The sequence below is a fragment of the Panulirus ornatus genome, chromosome 6, assembly GCF_036320965.1.
Source record: "Panulirus ornatus isolate Po-2019 chromosome 6, ASM3632096v1, whole genome shotgun sequence".
Lineage (NCBI taxonomy): Eukaryota > Metazoa > Arthropoda > Malacostraca > Decapoda > Palinuridae > Panulirus > Panulirus ornatus.
The window spans coordinates 33,205,020-33,221,243 of record NC_092229.1 but is presented as its reverse complement, the minus strand read 5'-3'; the positions used below and the strand labels follow the sequence as shown (position 1 = coordinate 33,221,243).

Here is a 16,224-nt window from a genome sequence, read left to right as displayed (position 1 = left end):
ATAATAGATAAAATTTATATTTGTTTATCATTATCATTATACTTTGGCGCTGTCTCCCGCGTTAGCTAGGTAGCGCAAGGAAACAGATGAAAGAATGGCCCAACCCACCCACATTCATATGTATATACATACACATCCACACACAGCACATATACATATCTACTCATCTCAACGTATACATATATATACACACACAGACATATACATATATGCACATGTACATAATTCATACTGTCTGCCCTTATTCATTCCTGTCGCCACCCCACCACACATGAAATGAAAACCCCCTCACACAGCATGTGCGCAAGGTAGTGCTAGGAAAAGACAATAAAGGCCACATTCATTCACACTCAGTCTCTAGCTGTCATGTATAATGCACTGAAATCACAGCTCCCTTTCCACTTGCAGGCCCCTCAAAACTTTCCATGGTTTACCCCAGACGCTTCACATGCCCTGGTTCAATCCATTGACAGCACGCCCATCCTGGTACACCACATCGTTCCAATTCAATCTAATCCTTGCACGCCTTTCACCCTACTGCATGTTCAGGCCCTAATCACTCAAAATCTTTTTCATTCCATCTTTCCAACTCCAATTTGGTCTCCCACTTCTCCTCATTCCCTCCACCTCTGACACATATATCCTCTTGTTCAATCTTTTCTCACTCATTCTCTCCATGTGACCAAACCATTTCAAAACACCTTCTTCTGCACTCTCAACCACACTCTTTTTATTAACACACATCTCTCTTACCCTTTCATTACTTACTCGATCACACCACATATTGTCCTCAAACATCTCATTTCCAACACATCCACCCTCCTCCGCACAACTCTATCTATAGCCCACGCCTTGCAACACTATAACATTGTTGGAACCACTGTTCCTTCAAACATACCCATTTTTGCTTTCCAAGATAACGTTCTCGACTTCCACACATTTTTCAACACTCCCAGAACTTTCACCCCCTCCCTAACCTTATGATTCACTTCCGCTTCCATGTTTCCATCTGCTACCAAATCCACTCCCAGATATCTAAAATACTTCACTTCCTCCAGTTTTTTCCATTCAAACTTACCTCCCAATTGACTTGTTCCTCAACCCTACTGTACTCTCAGCCTTCTTCTTTCACACACTTTACCAGACTCAGTCACCAGCTTCTAAAGTTTCTCACCTGTATGAGCCACCAGTGCTGTATCATCAGCGAACAACAACTGACTCATTTCCCAATCTCTCTCATCCACAACAGACTGCATACTTGCCCCTCTTTCCTAAACTCTTGCATTCACCTTCCTAACAACCCCATCCATAAACAAATTAAACAACCATGCAGACATCATGCACCCCTGCCGCAAACCAACATGCACTGAGAACTAATCACTTTCCTCTCTTCCTACTCATACACATGCCTTACATCTTCGATAAAAACTTTTCACTGCTTCTAACATCTTGCCTCCCACACCATATATTCTTAATACCTTCCACAGAGCATCTCTATAAACTCTATCATATGCCTTCTCCAGATCCATAAATGCTACAAACAAATCCATTTGCTTTTCTAAGTATTTCTCACATACAATCTTCAAAGCAAACACCTGATCCACACATTCTCTACCACTTTTGAAACCATACTGCTCTTCTCCAATCCTAAGGCACCTCACCATGAGTCATACATACATTTAATAACCTTACCAACCAGTCAACAATGTAGTCACCCCCTTTTTTTAATAAACTCCATGGTAATACCATCCAAACCCGCTTCCTTGCCGGCTGACATATTCCGCAAAGCTTTTACTACCTCTTCTCCGTTTACCAAATAATTCTCCCTAACCCTCTCACTTTGCACACCACCTCAACCAAAACACCCTATATCTGCCACTCTATCATCAAACACATTCAAAAAACCTGCAAAATACTCACTCCATCTCCTTCTCATATCACCACAACTTATTATCACCTCCCATTTGCCCCATTTACTGATGTTCCCATTTGTTCCCTTGTCTTATGCACTTTATTTACCTCCTTCCAAAACATCTTTTTATTCTCCCTAAAATTTGATGATACTCTCTCACCCCAACTCTCATTTGCCCTCTTTTTCACCTCTTGCACCTTTCTCTTGACCTCCTGCCTCTTTCCTTTATACATCTCTCACTCATTTGCATTATTTCCCTGCATAAATTGTCCAAATGCCTCTCTCTTTTCTTTCACTAACAATCTTACTTCTTCATCCCACCACTCACAACCCTTTCTAATGTGCCCACCTCCCACGCTTCTCATGCCACAAGCATCTTTTGCGCAAGCCATCACTGCTTCCCTAAATACATCCCATTCCTCCCCCACTCCCCTTACATCCCTTGTTCTCACCTTTTTCCATTCTGTACTCAATCTCTCCTGGTTCTTCCTCACACAAGTCTTCTTTCCAAGCTCACTTACTCTCACCACTCTCTTCACCCCAACATCCTCTCTTCTTTTCTGAAAAACCTCCACATATCCTCACCTTAGTCTCCACAAGTTAAGGATTAGACATCCCTCCAGTTGCACCTCTCAGCACATTAACATCCAAAAGTCTCTCTCTCGCGCACCTGTCAGTTAACATGTAATCCAATAACTCTGTCTGGCCATGTTTCCTACTTATATACATATACTTATGTATATCTCTCTTTTTAAACCAGGTATTCCCAATCACCAGTCCTTTTTCAGCACATAAATCTACAAGCTCTTCACCATTTCCATTTACAACACTGAACACCCATGTATACCAATTATCCCCTCAACTGCCACATTACTCACCTTTGCATTCAAATCACCCATCACTATAACCCCGTGTCGTGCATGAAAACTGCTAACGCACTCACCCAGCTGCTCCCAAAACACTTGCCTCTCATGATCTTCTCATGCCCAGGTGCATATGCACCAATAATCACCCATCTCTCTCCATCCACTTTCAGTTTTACCCATATCAATCTCGAGTTTACTTTCTTACACTCTATCACATACTCCCACCTCTCCTGTTTCAGGAGTAGTGCTACTCCTTCCCTTGCTCTTGTCTTGTCACTAACCCCTGACTTTACTCCCAGGACATTTCCAAACCACTCTTCTCCTTAACCCTTGAGCTTTGTATCACTCAGAGCCAAAACAACCAGGTTCCTTTCCTCAAACATTCTATGTATCTCAACTTTTTTCTTATCTTGGTTACATCCACACACATTTAGACACCCCAATCTGAGCCTTCGAGGAGGATGAGCACTGCCCGCATGACTCCTTCTGTTTCCCCTTTTATGTATATATATATACATAAGTTGTTAAAAAGCAGTGAAAATTTTTTATCGGGGAATGAAAGGGGATGTGAAACGTGTGGAAGAGGGGAAAAAGTGATTGGTTCTCAGTGAATGGGGTTTTTCGGCAGGGGTGTGTGAGGGTCTCCAGGGTTTGGGTTTAATTTTTTTATGGAGGGGGTTTGTTAGGGAGGTAAATCAAGGTTTTAAAAAGAGGGGCCCAAAGTATGAAGTTGTTGGGGTAGAGAGCTTGGGGAAAGTGAGTCATTGGGTTGTTCGCTGATGATACAGCGCGGGTGGCGGTTTTCAGGGAGAAACGGGCCAAAAACTGGTGACGGATTTTGGGGAAAAGTGTGGAAGAAGAAATTTAAAGAGTAAATGTCAATAAGAGCAAGGTTTTTTAAAGGAAAACAGTAGGGTTGGGGGTAAAAGTAAATTGGGGAGGTGGGGTTTGGGAAATGGTGAGAGGCTGGGGGAAGTAAAGTTTTTTTAGTTTAACGGGGGAGTGGATCTGCCCAGGGAGGGAAAAACCAAAGGAAGGGGGAAGGGGAAACCCTAGGGTGGGGGAGGGGGCAAAAAATTTTGGGACCTTGAAAAATTTTTTTTTGGGAAGCCCGAAAAAACATTACCCCGGGGAAAAGCAAAAATGGGTATTTTAAAGGGAATAGTGGGCCCAAACAATGTTGTATGGTTGCGAGGCGGGGCTATGGATAGAGTTGTGCGTAAGGATGGATGTGGGGGAAATGAGATTTTTTGGGCAATTTTTGGTGTAAAGGGGGTTTGATCGAGAAAGAAAACGAAGGGAAAAGAAGATGTTGGAAATAAAAAGCGTGGTTAAGAGAGAAGAGGGTTTTTTAAAGGGGTTTGGGGCCCACATGGAGAGAATATTTGGAGGAAAGTTTGACCAAGGGGATATATGTGTGGGGGAGGTGGGGGAACGGGAAAGGGGAGAAACCCCCAATTGGGGAGGGGGAAAAGAGGGGAGTAAAAAGGGTTTTTTGATGGGGCCTGAACATGCGGGGGGTGAAAGGAGGCAAGGAATAGGTGAATTGGAGCGATGTGGTAAAACAGGGGGTTGACGTGCTGTCGGGGTTTAAAATAAGGAAATTGAAGCGTCTGGGGTAAACCAGGGAAAAGTGTGTGGGTTATGTATTTTGCGTGTGTGGCCCTTTGTGTTGACAGGTGTTGGGGGGTTGGGCCATTTCTTTCGTCTTTTTCCTTGCGAAACCTCCCGAAAACCCGGGGGAGGACAGCGAAAAGAAAAAAAAAAAAAAAAAAAAAAATTACAATTGAAAAGGTTTACAATTTTTGGCTCTGATCAAGATATTCCTTTGAGTCCATGGGGAAAAATGAAACATATAAGCCCCCAATTTGTTTCTTTCGTGTAATAACCCACATTTTCAGGGAGACACAAGAAAAGAAATATAAGTCAGTTATAACATCAAAAGAAGAAGCTATTTTTTTCGACAGTCACTTTTTTACCAAATGGGTCTAGCTTCGTCTTTTTAATGTATATAAAACCGACTTTTTATTTCTCTTTTGTGTCCCCCGTGATAAATGTGATTTTTACATAAAGTGCATTTGGGGAAATTATCGTGTTTCTTTTTCCCCCTAGGGACGTCTGGAACGGGATAAAAGATAAATTTTGCCCTAAACCCTAGTGATTAAGAAAGCTACATCCCATCATTTCCCTTTCATAACACCCGTCATGCAGAGGATTTTCGCTTCTAAAAACCCCAAACGGTCACTTATGTTTTAATTTTTTAAAAACTAAAAACCCCTTTTAATTTCCCCCTGGGTAAGGAAGATTTGGGGAAAAAAAAGATTTGGGGTTTTGAAAAGAGCAGAAAGGGGGTGTGTGGGAGGGGGGTTTTTTTTTGGGCAGGGGGGGGGAGGAGGGGTTTGGGAAGAAAGTTTGGGATGGGGGGGGAAAATTTTGGGGTTTTTTAATGGGTGAAGGTAAAGGGGAAAAACGGGGGGGAAGGGGTGGGGGGGGAGGGGGTTTTAAATTTGGTGGGGGGATGGGGGGGGAAAAAGATTCTGAGCAGTTGGGGGGGGTCGGGAAAAAAAAGGAGGGTGAGGGGGAACCGGGGCAAGGGGAATGGAGTTGGGGGGGTTTTGGTTATGGGGTAAAGATTGCGTGGTAAAAGGGGGGGGTTGGGGGGTAAATTGGGGGTTGGGGGGGTTTTAATTTTGGATGGGGGGGTTTTTGGGGTTGATTTGGGGGAGAAAGTAAGGAAATAAAGGGGGGGGTTTTTGGGGTTTTTTGGTGTTGTTGGGTGGGAAAGGGGAATGATTTTTTGTGGGGGGGGTAAAAAGGGAAGGTTGGAAAAAATTTTTTTTGGGGAATTGTTGGGAAATTTAATATTTTGTATTGAAAGGTTAAAAGGGGGTTGTTTTGGGTTTTTGAAAGGGGGTTTATGTTGGGTTTGGGGTTAGGTGGTCATGTTGGGTTTTGGGGGAAGGAATTTTCCCCCCCCCTCCCCAAAAAAAGGAACAGCGACAAAGCAAAAATAAAAATAATAAAAAATTTTGGTTTTTAGGGAAACGTGATGGCTTGCGAAAAAGATGCTTGTGGCATGAAAAGAGGGGGGAGGGGGGTTGATTAAAAAAGGGTAGTGAGTGGGGGATGAAGAAGTAAGATTATTGTAAAAGAGAAGAGAGAGGCATTTGGACGATTTTTGCAAAAAAAAAAATGCAATTGATTGGGAGAAAGATAAAAGAAAGAAAACAGGAGGCAAGAGAAAATTTCAAGAGGGTGAAAAAGAGGGCAAATGAGAGTTGGGGTGAGAGAGTATCATTAAATTTTACGGAGAATAAAAAGATGTTCTGGAAGGAGGTAAATAAAGTGCGTAAGACAAGGGAGCAAATGGGAACTTCAGTGAAGGGCGCAAATGGGGAGGTGATAACAAGTAGTGGTGATGTGAGAAGGAGATGGAGTGAGTACTTTAAAGGTTCGTTGAATGTGTTTGATGATAGAGTGGCAGATATAGGGTGTTTTGGTCGAGGTGGTGTGCAAAGTGAGAGGGTTAGGGAAAATGATTTGGTAAACAGAGAAGAGGTAGTAAAAGCTTTGCGGAAGATGAAAGCCGGCAAGACAGTAGGTTTGGATGGTATTGCAGTGGAATTTATTAAAAAAGGGGGTAACTGTATTGTTGACTGGTTGGTAAGGTTGTTTAATGTATGTATGACTCATGGTGAGGTGCCTGAGGATTAGCGGAATGCGTGCATAGTGCCATTGTACAAAGGCAAAGGGGATAAGAGTGAGTGCTCAAATTACAGAGGTATAAGTTTGTTGAGTATTCCTGGTAAATTATATGGGAGGGTATTGATTGAGAGGGTGAAGGCATGTACAGAGCATCAGATTGGGTAAGAGCAGTGTGGTTTCAGAAGTGGTAGAGGATGTGTGGATCAGGTGTTTGCTTTGAAGAATGTATGTGAGAAATACTTAGAAAAGCAAATGGATTTGTATGTAGCATTTATGGATCTGGAGAAGGCATATGATAGAGTTGATAGAGATGCTCTGTGAAAGGTATTAAGAATATATGGTGTGGGAGGAAAGTTGTTAGAAGCAGTGAATAGTTTTTATCGAGGATGTAAGGCATGTGTATGTGTAGGAAGAGAGGAAAGTGATTGGTTCTCAGTGAACGTAGGTTTACGGCAGGGGTGTGTGATGTCTCCATGGTTGTTTAATTTGTTTATGGATGGGGTTGTTAGGGAGGTGAATGCAAGAGTTTTGGAAAGAGGGGCAAGTATGAAGTCTGTTGTGGATGAGAGAGCTTGGGAAGTGAGTCAGTTGTTGTTCGCTGATGATACAGCGCTGGTGGCTGATTCATGTGAGAAACTGCAGAAGCTGGTGACTGAGTTTGGTAAAGTGTGTGAAAGAAGAAAGTTAAGGGTAAATGTGAATAAGAGCAAGGTTATTAGGTACAGTAGGGTTGAGGGTCAAGTCAATTGGGAGGTAAGTTTGAATGGAGAAAAACTGGAGGAAGTAAAGTGTTTTAGATATCTGGGAGTGGATCTGGCAGCGGATGGAACCATGGAAGTGGAAGTGAATCATAGGGTGGGGGAGGGGGCGAAAATCCTGGGAGCCTTGAAGAATGTGTGGAAGTCGAGAACTTATCTCGGAAAGCAAAAATGGGTATGTTTGAAGGAATAGTGGTTCCAACAATGTTGTATGGTTGCGAGGAGGTGCGCAGGAGGGTGGATGTGCTGGAAATGAGATGTTTGAGGACAATGTGTGGTGTGAGGTGGTTTGATCGAGAAAGTAATGTAAGGGTAAGAGAGATGTGTGGAAATAAAAAGAGCGTGGTTGAGAGAGCAGAAGAGGGTGTTTTGAAATGGTTTGGGCACATGGAGGGAATGAGTGAGGAAAGATTGACCAAGAGGATATATGTGTCAGAGGTGGAGGGAACGAGGAGAAGTGGGAGACCAAATTGGAGGTGGAAAGATGGAGTGAAAAAGATTTTGTGTGATCGGGGCCTGAACATGCAGGAGGGTGAAAGGAGGGCAAGGAATAGAGTGAATTGGATCGATGTGGTATACCGGGGTTGACGTGCTGTCAGTGGATTGAATCAGGGCATGTGAAGCGTCTGGGGTAAACCATGGAAAGTCTTGTGGGGCCTGGATGTGGAAAGGGAGCTGTGGTTTCGGGCATTATTGCGTGGCAGCTAGAGACTGAGTGTGAATGAATGGGGCCTTTGTTGTCTTTTCCTAGTGCTACCTATCACACATGATGGGGGAGGGGGAAGGTATTCCATGTGTGGCGAGGTGGCGATGGGAGTGAATGGGGGCAGACAGTGTGAATTGTGTGCATGGGTATATATGTATGTGTCTGTGTATGTATATATATGTGTACATTGAGATGTATAGGTATGTATATTTGCATGTGTGGACGTGTGTGTGTATACATTGTGTATGGGGGTGGGTTGGGCCATTTCTTTCGTCTGTTTCCTTGCGCTACCTCGCAAGCGCGGAAGACAGCAACAAAGCAAAATAAATAAATAAATAAATAAATAAATATATATATATGTGTAAATGAGTGGATGGGCCATTCTTCGTGTTTCTTAGCACTACCTCGCTGATGCGTGAAACAGCGATTAAGTTTGATGATAATGATAATGATAAATGATAGTCTGGAATATAATTATCTGAACTACCAAATTCCCACATAGATATAAAGGTCAGCAAGTATGATAATGTACATGTGTATATATGTATATGTATGTATGTGTTATCCCTGGGGATAGGGGAGAAAGAATACTTCCCACGTATTCCCTGCGTGTTGTAGAAGGCGGCTAAAAGGGGAGGCAGCAGGTGGCTGGAAATCCTCCCCACTCGTTTTTTTAATTTTCCAAAAGAAGGAACTGAAAAGGGGGCCAGGTGAGGATATTCCTTCAAAGGCCCAGTCCTCTGTTCTCAACGCTATCTTGCTAATGCAGGAAATGGCAAATAGTATGAAAGATTTATATAATATGAAATATGAATATTTCCTCTCCTGAGTTCAGTACCCATTTTTCCGACCAACCCCAAGGGGTGGATGAATAGCTAGGTTGACTGTGGACCGACTCTTATAACCAGAGTCGAACCTATTTGCTCGACCCTGGGCAGTTTGTAAAAGGAATGCTAATGGCTACACACTACTTCACACTAGTTTTTATCCTCAAACAGTTGATTTCCATCTCATCCACCCTCCTCTGCACAGCCTTACCTATAGCCCATACCTTGCATCCATTTGATATTGTTAGGAGTGTAATTCCCTTAACCTTTACTAATATTCCCCTCCCAGATTACGTTCTTTCTTTCTACACGTTCTTCAGCACTCCCAGAATCCTCATTCCCTCTCCAGTCTGTGACTCACTTCCACTTCTATGGTTCCTTTTGCTGTTTAGGTTCAATCTCAGTCATCTGAAACACTTCACTTCCTACAATTTTTCTCTATTCAAACTTAGACTTCAACTAAACTTGTCCCTCAACACTGTTAAACCTAATAATTTTGCTCTTATTTACGTTAACTCTCAACTTATTCATTTCACACACTTTACTGAACTGTTATTTACATTTACTCTCAACCTTTCTCCTTTCACACACCTCCCATTTCAGTCACCAACTTATGCAGCTTCTCACTCAAATCTGCCACCAGTGCTGTATCATCAGCAAATATAACTGACTCACTCCCATGGCCTTCTCATCTCCCACAGACTGCATGCTCTCCTCTCTCTCCAAGGCTCTTGCATTTACCTCCCTCATCTTGTCCATAAACAAAGTGAACAACCATTGTGACATCATACACCCTTGCTGCAGACCAACCTTCATTTGGAATCATTCACTCTCCTCCCTTCCTACTCATGCACAAGCTCCGGATAAAGATTTCTCACTGCTTATAGTAATTTTCTACCCACACCATATATTTTTAAGACCTTCCACAAAGTGTCTCTATCAACCCTATCATATATTTTCTCCAGATCCATAAATACCACAAACAAATTCATGTTTTTCTAAGTATTTCTCACACGCACATTCTTTAAAGAAAACACCTGATCCACCCATCCACTACAACCTCTGAAACCACACTGTTCCTCCCCAATCTGATGCTGTTTAATATCCCTCACCCTCTGATTCAGTACCCTCCCATACAACTTACCAGATATACTGCACAAAAATATTCCTTTGTAGTTTAAACCCTTACCTTTATCCCCCTTGCCTTTATACAATGGCACTATACATGCATTCTGCTAATCCTCAGGCACTTCACCATGATCCATACATACATTGATAATCCTTACCAACCAGTCAACAACTCAGTCAACTCCCTTCTTAATAAGTTCAACTGCAAGACCATAAACTCCAGCTGCCTTGCCACATTTCATTTCACACAAGGCTTTCACACCTCTTCTCTGTTCACCAAACCACACTATAACTCTCTCACTTTGCATACTGCCCCAACCCAAACACTCTATATATGCCACTCGCTCATCAAACACATTTACTAGTCCTTCAAAATACTCACTCCATCTCCTTTCCAGATCACCACTACCTCTTATCTCTTCCCTTTTTGCCCCCTTCACGAAAGTCCCCATTTGTTCTTTTGACTTTTGCATGTAATTCACCTCCTTCCTTCCAAAACACATATTTATCCTTCCTAAAGTTTACTGATACTCGCTCATGCCATCACTCATATGCTCTCTTTTTTTCAACCCCTGCACCTTCCTCTTGACCTCCTCTAGCTTTTTCTTGTACATTCCTAAACATTTGTGTACCTTCCCTGTAGGTACTGCCCAAATACCTTTCTTTTCTCTTTCACTAGCAACATTACTTCTTCTATCCTTCACTCACTACCCTTTCTAATCTGTCTGCCTTCCGCCTTTCACATGCTACATTAATCTTTTGCATATTCTAGCATTGCTTTACTAAATATCTCCCATTCCTTGCCCACTACCCTTGCTTCATTTTCTCTCACCTGCCATTCTGCACTCAATCTCTGTTGGTATTTCTTCACAAGTATCCTTTCCAAACTCACTCACTCTCACCACTATCTTTTCTGATATTGTTTCCTCTTTTTCAAAAACCTCTGCAAATCTTCACCCTTGCCCCGACAAGATAGTGATAAGACATTCCACCAGCTGCCGCTCATAGCACATTTATATTTAAAAGACTCTCTTTTACGTGCCTGTCAATTGATAAGTAATCCGAAAATGCCTGCTCACGTATACTTGTGTATATCCTTCATTTTAAACCAAGTATTCCCAATCATCAGTCCTTTTTCAGCATACAACTCCACAAGTTGTTCCTCCCCATGCCCCATAATTATTCCCACTGTTCCCACATTCCTCACCTTCACATTTATATTACCCATCACTAATAGGTATGTTGCATCAGAACTGCTGACACACTAGCTCAGCTGCTCCCAAAACAGTTGCCTCTCATGATCTTTCTTTTCATGGCCAGGTGCTTAAGCTCTAATAATCACCCATATTTTTGCTGTCCACTTTCATTTTTACGCACATCAATCGAGAATTTACTATCTTAGTCTTTATCACACTCTCCCTTAACTCCTGCTCCAGTAGTAGTGCTTCTCATTCCTTAGCTCTTGTCCTCTCACCAACCTATAAGACATTTCCAAACCATTCATCCACCTTTTTCCCTCGAGCTTTGTTTCACTGAGAGCCAGAGCATCCAGGTTTTCCTCAAACATACTTCCTGGAGAGAGGTGGGTGATTATTGGTGCATATGCACCTGGGCATGAGAAGAAAGATCATGAGAGGCAAGTGTTTTGGGAGCAGCTGAATGAGTGTGTTAGTGGTTTTGATGCACGAGACCGGGTTATAGTGATGGGTGATTTGAATGCAAAGGTGAGTAATGTGGCAGTTGAGGGAATAATTAGTATACATGGGGTGTTCAGTGTTGTAAATGGAAATGGTGAAGAGCTTGTAGATTTATGTGCTGAAAAAGGACTGATGATTGGGAATACCTGGTTTAAAAAGCGAAATACACATAAGTATACTTATGTAAGTAGGAGAGATGGCGAGAGAGTTTTTGGATTACGTGTTAATTGACAGGCGTGCGAAAGAGAGACTTTTGGATGTTAATGTGCTGAGAGGTGCAACTGGAGGGATGTCTGATCATTATCTTGTGGAGGCTAAGGTGAAGATTTGTATGGGTTTTCAGAAAAGAAGAGTGAATATTGGGGTGAAGAGGGTGGTGAGAGTAAGTGAGCTTGGGAAGGAGACCTGTGTGAGGAAGTACCAGGAGAGACTGAGTACAGAATGGAAAAAGGTGAGAACAATGGAAGTAAGGGGAGTGGGGGAGGAATGGGATGTATTTAGGGAATCAGTGATGGATTGCGCAAAAGATGCTTGTGGCATGAGAAGAGTGGGAGGTGGGTTGATTAGAAAGGGTAGTGAGTGGTGGGATGAAGAAGTAAGAGTATTAGTGAAAGAGAAGAGAGAGGCATTTGAACGATTTTTGCAGGGAAAAAATGCAATTGAGTGGGAGATGTATAAAAGAAAGAGACAGGAGGTCAAGAGAAAGGTACAAGAGGTGAAAAAAAGGGCAAATGAGAGTTGGGGTGAGAGAGTATCATTAAATTTTAGGGAGAATAAAAAGATGTTCTGGAAGGAGGTAAATAAAGTGCGTAAGACAAGGGAGCAAATGGGAACTTCAGTGAAGGGCGCAAATGGGGAGGTGATAACAAGTAGTGGTGATGTGAGAAGGAGATGGAGTGAGTATTTTGAAGGTTTGTTGAATGTGTTTGATGATAGAGTGGCAGATATAGGGTGTTTTGGTCGAGGTGGTGTGCAAAGTGAGAGGGTTAGGGAAAATGATTTGGTAAACAGAGAAGAGGTAGTGAAAGCGTTGCGGAAGATGAAAGCCGGCAAGGCAGCAGGTTTGGATGGTATTGCTGTGGAATTTATTAAAAAAGGGGGTGACTGTATTGTTGACTGGTTGGTAAGGTTATTTAATGTATGTATGACTCATGGTGACGTGCCTGAGGATTGGCGGAATGCATGCATAGTGCCATTGTACAAAGGCAAAGGGGATAAGAGTGAGTGCTCAAATTACAGAGGTATAAGTTTGTTGAGTATTCCTGGTAAATTATATGGGAGGGTATTGATTGAGAGGGTGAAGGCATGTACAGAGCATCAGATTGGGGAAGAGCAGTGTGGTTTCAGAAGTGGTAGAGGATGTGTGGATCAGGTGTTTGCTTTGAAGAATGTATGTGAGAAATACTTAGAAAAGCAAATGGATTTGTATGTAGCATTTATGGATGTGGAGAAGGCATATGATAGAGTTGATAGGGATGCTCTGTGGAAGGTATTAAGAATATATGGTGTGGGAGGAAAGTTGTTAGAAGCAGTGAAAAGTTTTTATCGAGGATGTAAGGCATGTGTACGTGTAGGAAGAGAGGAAAGTGATTGGTTCTCAGTGAATGTAGGTTTGCGGCAGGGGTGTGTGATGTCTCCATGGTTGTTTAATTTGTTTATGGATGGGGTTGTTAGGGAGGTAAATGCAAGAGTTTTGGAAAGAGGGGCAAGTATGAAGTCTGTTGGGGATGAGAGAGCTTGGGAAGTGAGTCAGTTGTTGTTCGCTGATGATACAGCGCTGGTGGCTGATTCATGTGAGAAACTGCAGAAGCTGGTGACTGAGTTTGGTAAAGTGTGTGGAAGAAGAAAGTTAAGAGTAAATGTGAATAAGAGCAAGGTTATTAGGTACAGTAGGGTTGAGGGTCAAGTCAATTGGGAGGTGAGTTTGAATGGAGAAAAACTGGAGGAAGTGAAGTGTTTTAGATATCTGGGAGTGGATCTGGCAGCGGATGGAACCATGGAAGCGGAAGTGGATCATAGGGTGGGGGAGGGGGCGAAAATTCTGGGGGCCTTGAAGAATGTGTGGAAGTCGAGAACATTATCTCGGAAAGCAAAAATGGGTATGTTTGAAGGAATAGTGGTTCCAACAATGTTGTATGGTTGTGAGGCGTGGGCTATGGATAGAGTTGTGCGCAGGAGGATGGATGTGCTGGAAATGAGATGTTTGAGGACAATGTGTGGTGTGAGGTGGTTTGATCGAGAGTAACGTAAGGGTAAGAGAGATGTGTGGAAATAAAAAGAGCGTGGTTGAGAGAGCAGAAGAGGGTGTTTTGAAGTGGTTTGGGCACATGGAGAGAATGAGTGAGGAAAGATTGACCAAGAGGATATATGTGTCGGAGGTGGAGGGAACGAGGAGAAGAGGGAGACCAAATTGGAGGTGGAAAGATGGAGTGAAAAAGATTTTGTGTGATCGGGGCCTGAACATGCAGGAGGGTGAAAGGAGGGCAAGGAATAGAGTGAATTGGAGCGATGTGGTATACCGGGGTTGACGTGCTGTCAGTGGATTGAATCAAGGCATGTGAAGCGTCTGGGGTAAACCATGGAAAGCTGTGTAGGTATGTATATTTGCGTGTGTGGACGTATGTATATACATGTGTATGGGGGGGGGGTTGGGCCATTTCTTTCGTCTGTTTCCTTGTGCTACCTCGCAGACGCGGGAGACGGCGACAAAGTATAATAAAAAATAAAAAAAAAAATGCTTCTTGTCTTTCCTATGCTCTCATCTTGGTTACATTCATGCTCATTTAGATACCTTAGTATGAGCCTTTTAGGAGGATGAGCACTTTAGAAGGTGAAATACAAGAAGGGGGGGGGGGGGTCCAGCCCCCTGTTACTGCCTCCTTTAGTTGCTTCCTACATCGTGTGGGGAATATGGAGATAGGATTCTTTCTCCCCTACCCCAGGGACAAACGTTACCATTCTGATTGTACATTCAGTTTTGTACTCATGGCCTTTATACACTGGCATTATACAGCAAATTTGCCAGTCCTCTAGCACCTTACCCTCAACCACACAAGCATAACAAATCCTAACTAACCAATCAAAAACAGCTTTCTCCTTTCTTCAGAAATTCATTTGCAATCACATCCACTTCATGCACTTTCTACACTTTTTCATTTAGAAGGAATTCATTATCTCGTCCTTTTTCACCATACTGCTTGCCACAACTATTTTATGACGTATGCCTCCCCACCCCGAACACCCCACATCTGCCACCTCATCATCTAACTTTTAATTGTCCTTTAGAATACTCCCTCCATCTCCTTTTCACCCCTTCCTTGCCTGTTGCCACTTTCCCATTTGTTCCCTTCTGATGCTCCCATTTGTTTGTTTTTTCTAATCACATTATTATCCTTCTTCCAAATAATTTTCTTATTCACATTGAAGTTTGCCAATACCCTCTCATCCCACCTCTCATTTGCCCTCTTTTTTTCTTTTTTTTTTTTTTAGCTCCTGCACCCTTCTCTTTACCTCCAGCTACTTTCTCTTACATGTCTCCTGATCATTCACACTCCTTCCCTGAAGGTAATGCCCATATAACTCTCTCTTCTCTTTCTTTAACAACTTTACCTTCTCTTCCCACCACTCACTATGCTTTCTACATTTGCTCACCTCTCACCTTATACATGACACATACTTCATACCTCACACTCCTCTCCCATTCCCCTAGCTTCATTTACTCACAACTGTTGCCTTTCTTCATTTAGTCTCTCCTGGTATCTCTTCACACAAATCTCTTTTCAATCAAGGCTTACTCTTTTTCACCAACCTCTACCCGTCCATATCATTTCCATTTTTCCTAAACCCTCACCCTCACCTAAACCAAGAAGTGTTTCATCATGCCTCCAGCTGCCCCTCTCAACTCATTTACATTCAAAAGTCATTATTTAGCAAACCTATCACTTGATACATAATCCAGTAATGCCTGCTTACCATCTTCCCTACTCACCAACAAATGCTTGTGTATGTCCTTTTTTTCGTGCCAGGTACTCCTAGTCATCAGTCCTATTCCAGCACACAACTTCGCAAACTTCACCATTTTCATTCACAACACTTGTCACCCCATGCCCCTAATTACACCTTAACTGCTACATCACCCATGCTTGCATTCAAATTAACCTTCACTAATACTCAGCCCTTCACATCAAAATTTGCTGATGCACCCACTCAGCTCCTTCCAAAAATTCGTAAATACTTTCCCTTGTCTTTTCCTTTTGCATTTCATAATTATCTCTATATTTCAATTAAGGCTTGGCCTTGATGCGGACTCTTGTCCATGACTGGACCCTTGAACATAAAAAAGATAAGCACTAACAGTCATCCAACACTTTCAATATATAGAACAGTCTGGGACTCACTTCTTTACAGTTCTTCACACATTCTCAATTCATTCTTCAAAAAAAAAAATGGTTCTCCTTCCTTTGCCTTTACCTCACAGTAACCTGTAACTTTACCCCAAGTCATTTTCAAGCCGTTCTTGACCCTTATGTTACATGTCATTCTTGATTTTCCTGTGGTGTAAAAGTTTTTCAATAGAAAATGGAATTATTCTTACAACCACAAAGACTCATGATTTTTAGAATTAG

At 42.5% G+C, this 16,224-nt stretch overlaps 1 protein-coding gene across 1 annotated transcript in view; it reads left to right on the top strand.

Annotated features, from left to right (window-relative positions):
* LOC139749149 (3'(2'),5'-bisphosphate nucleotidase 1) overlaps positions 1 to 16,224 on the top strand; it is a 349,490-nt gene that overhangs the window by 50,916 nt on the left and 282,350 nt on the right. The gene's annotated exons all lie outside the window — the stretch shown is intronic.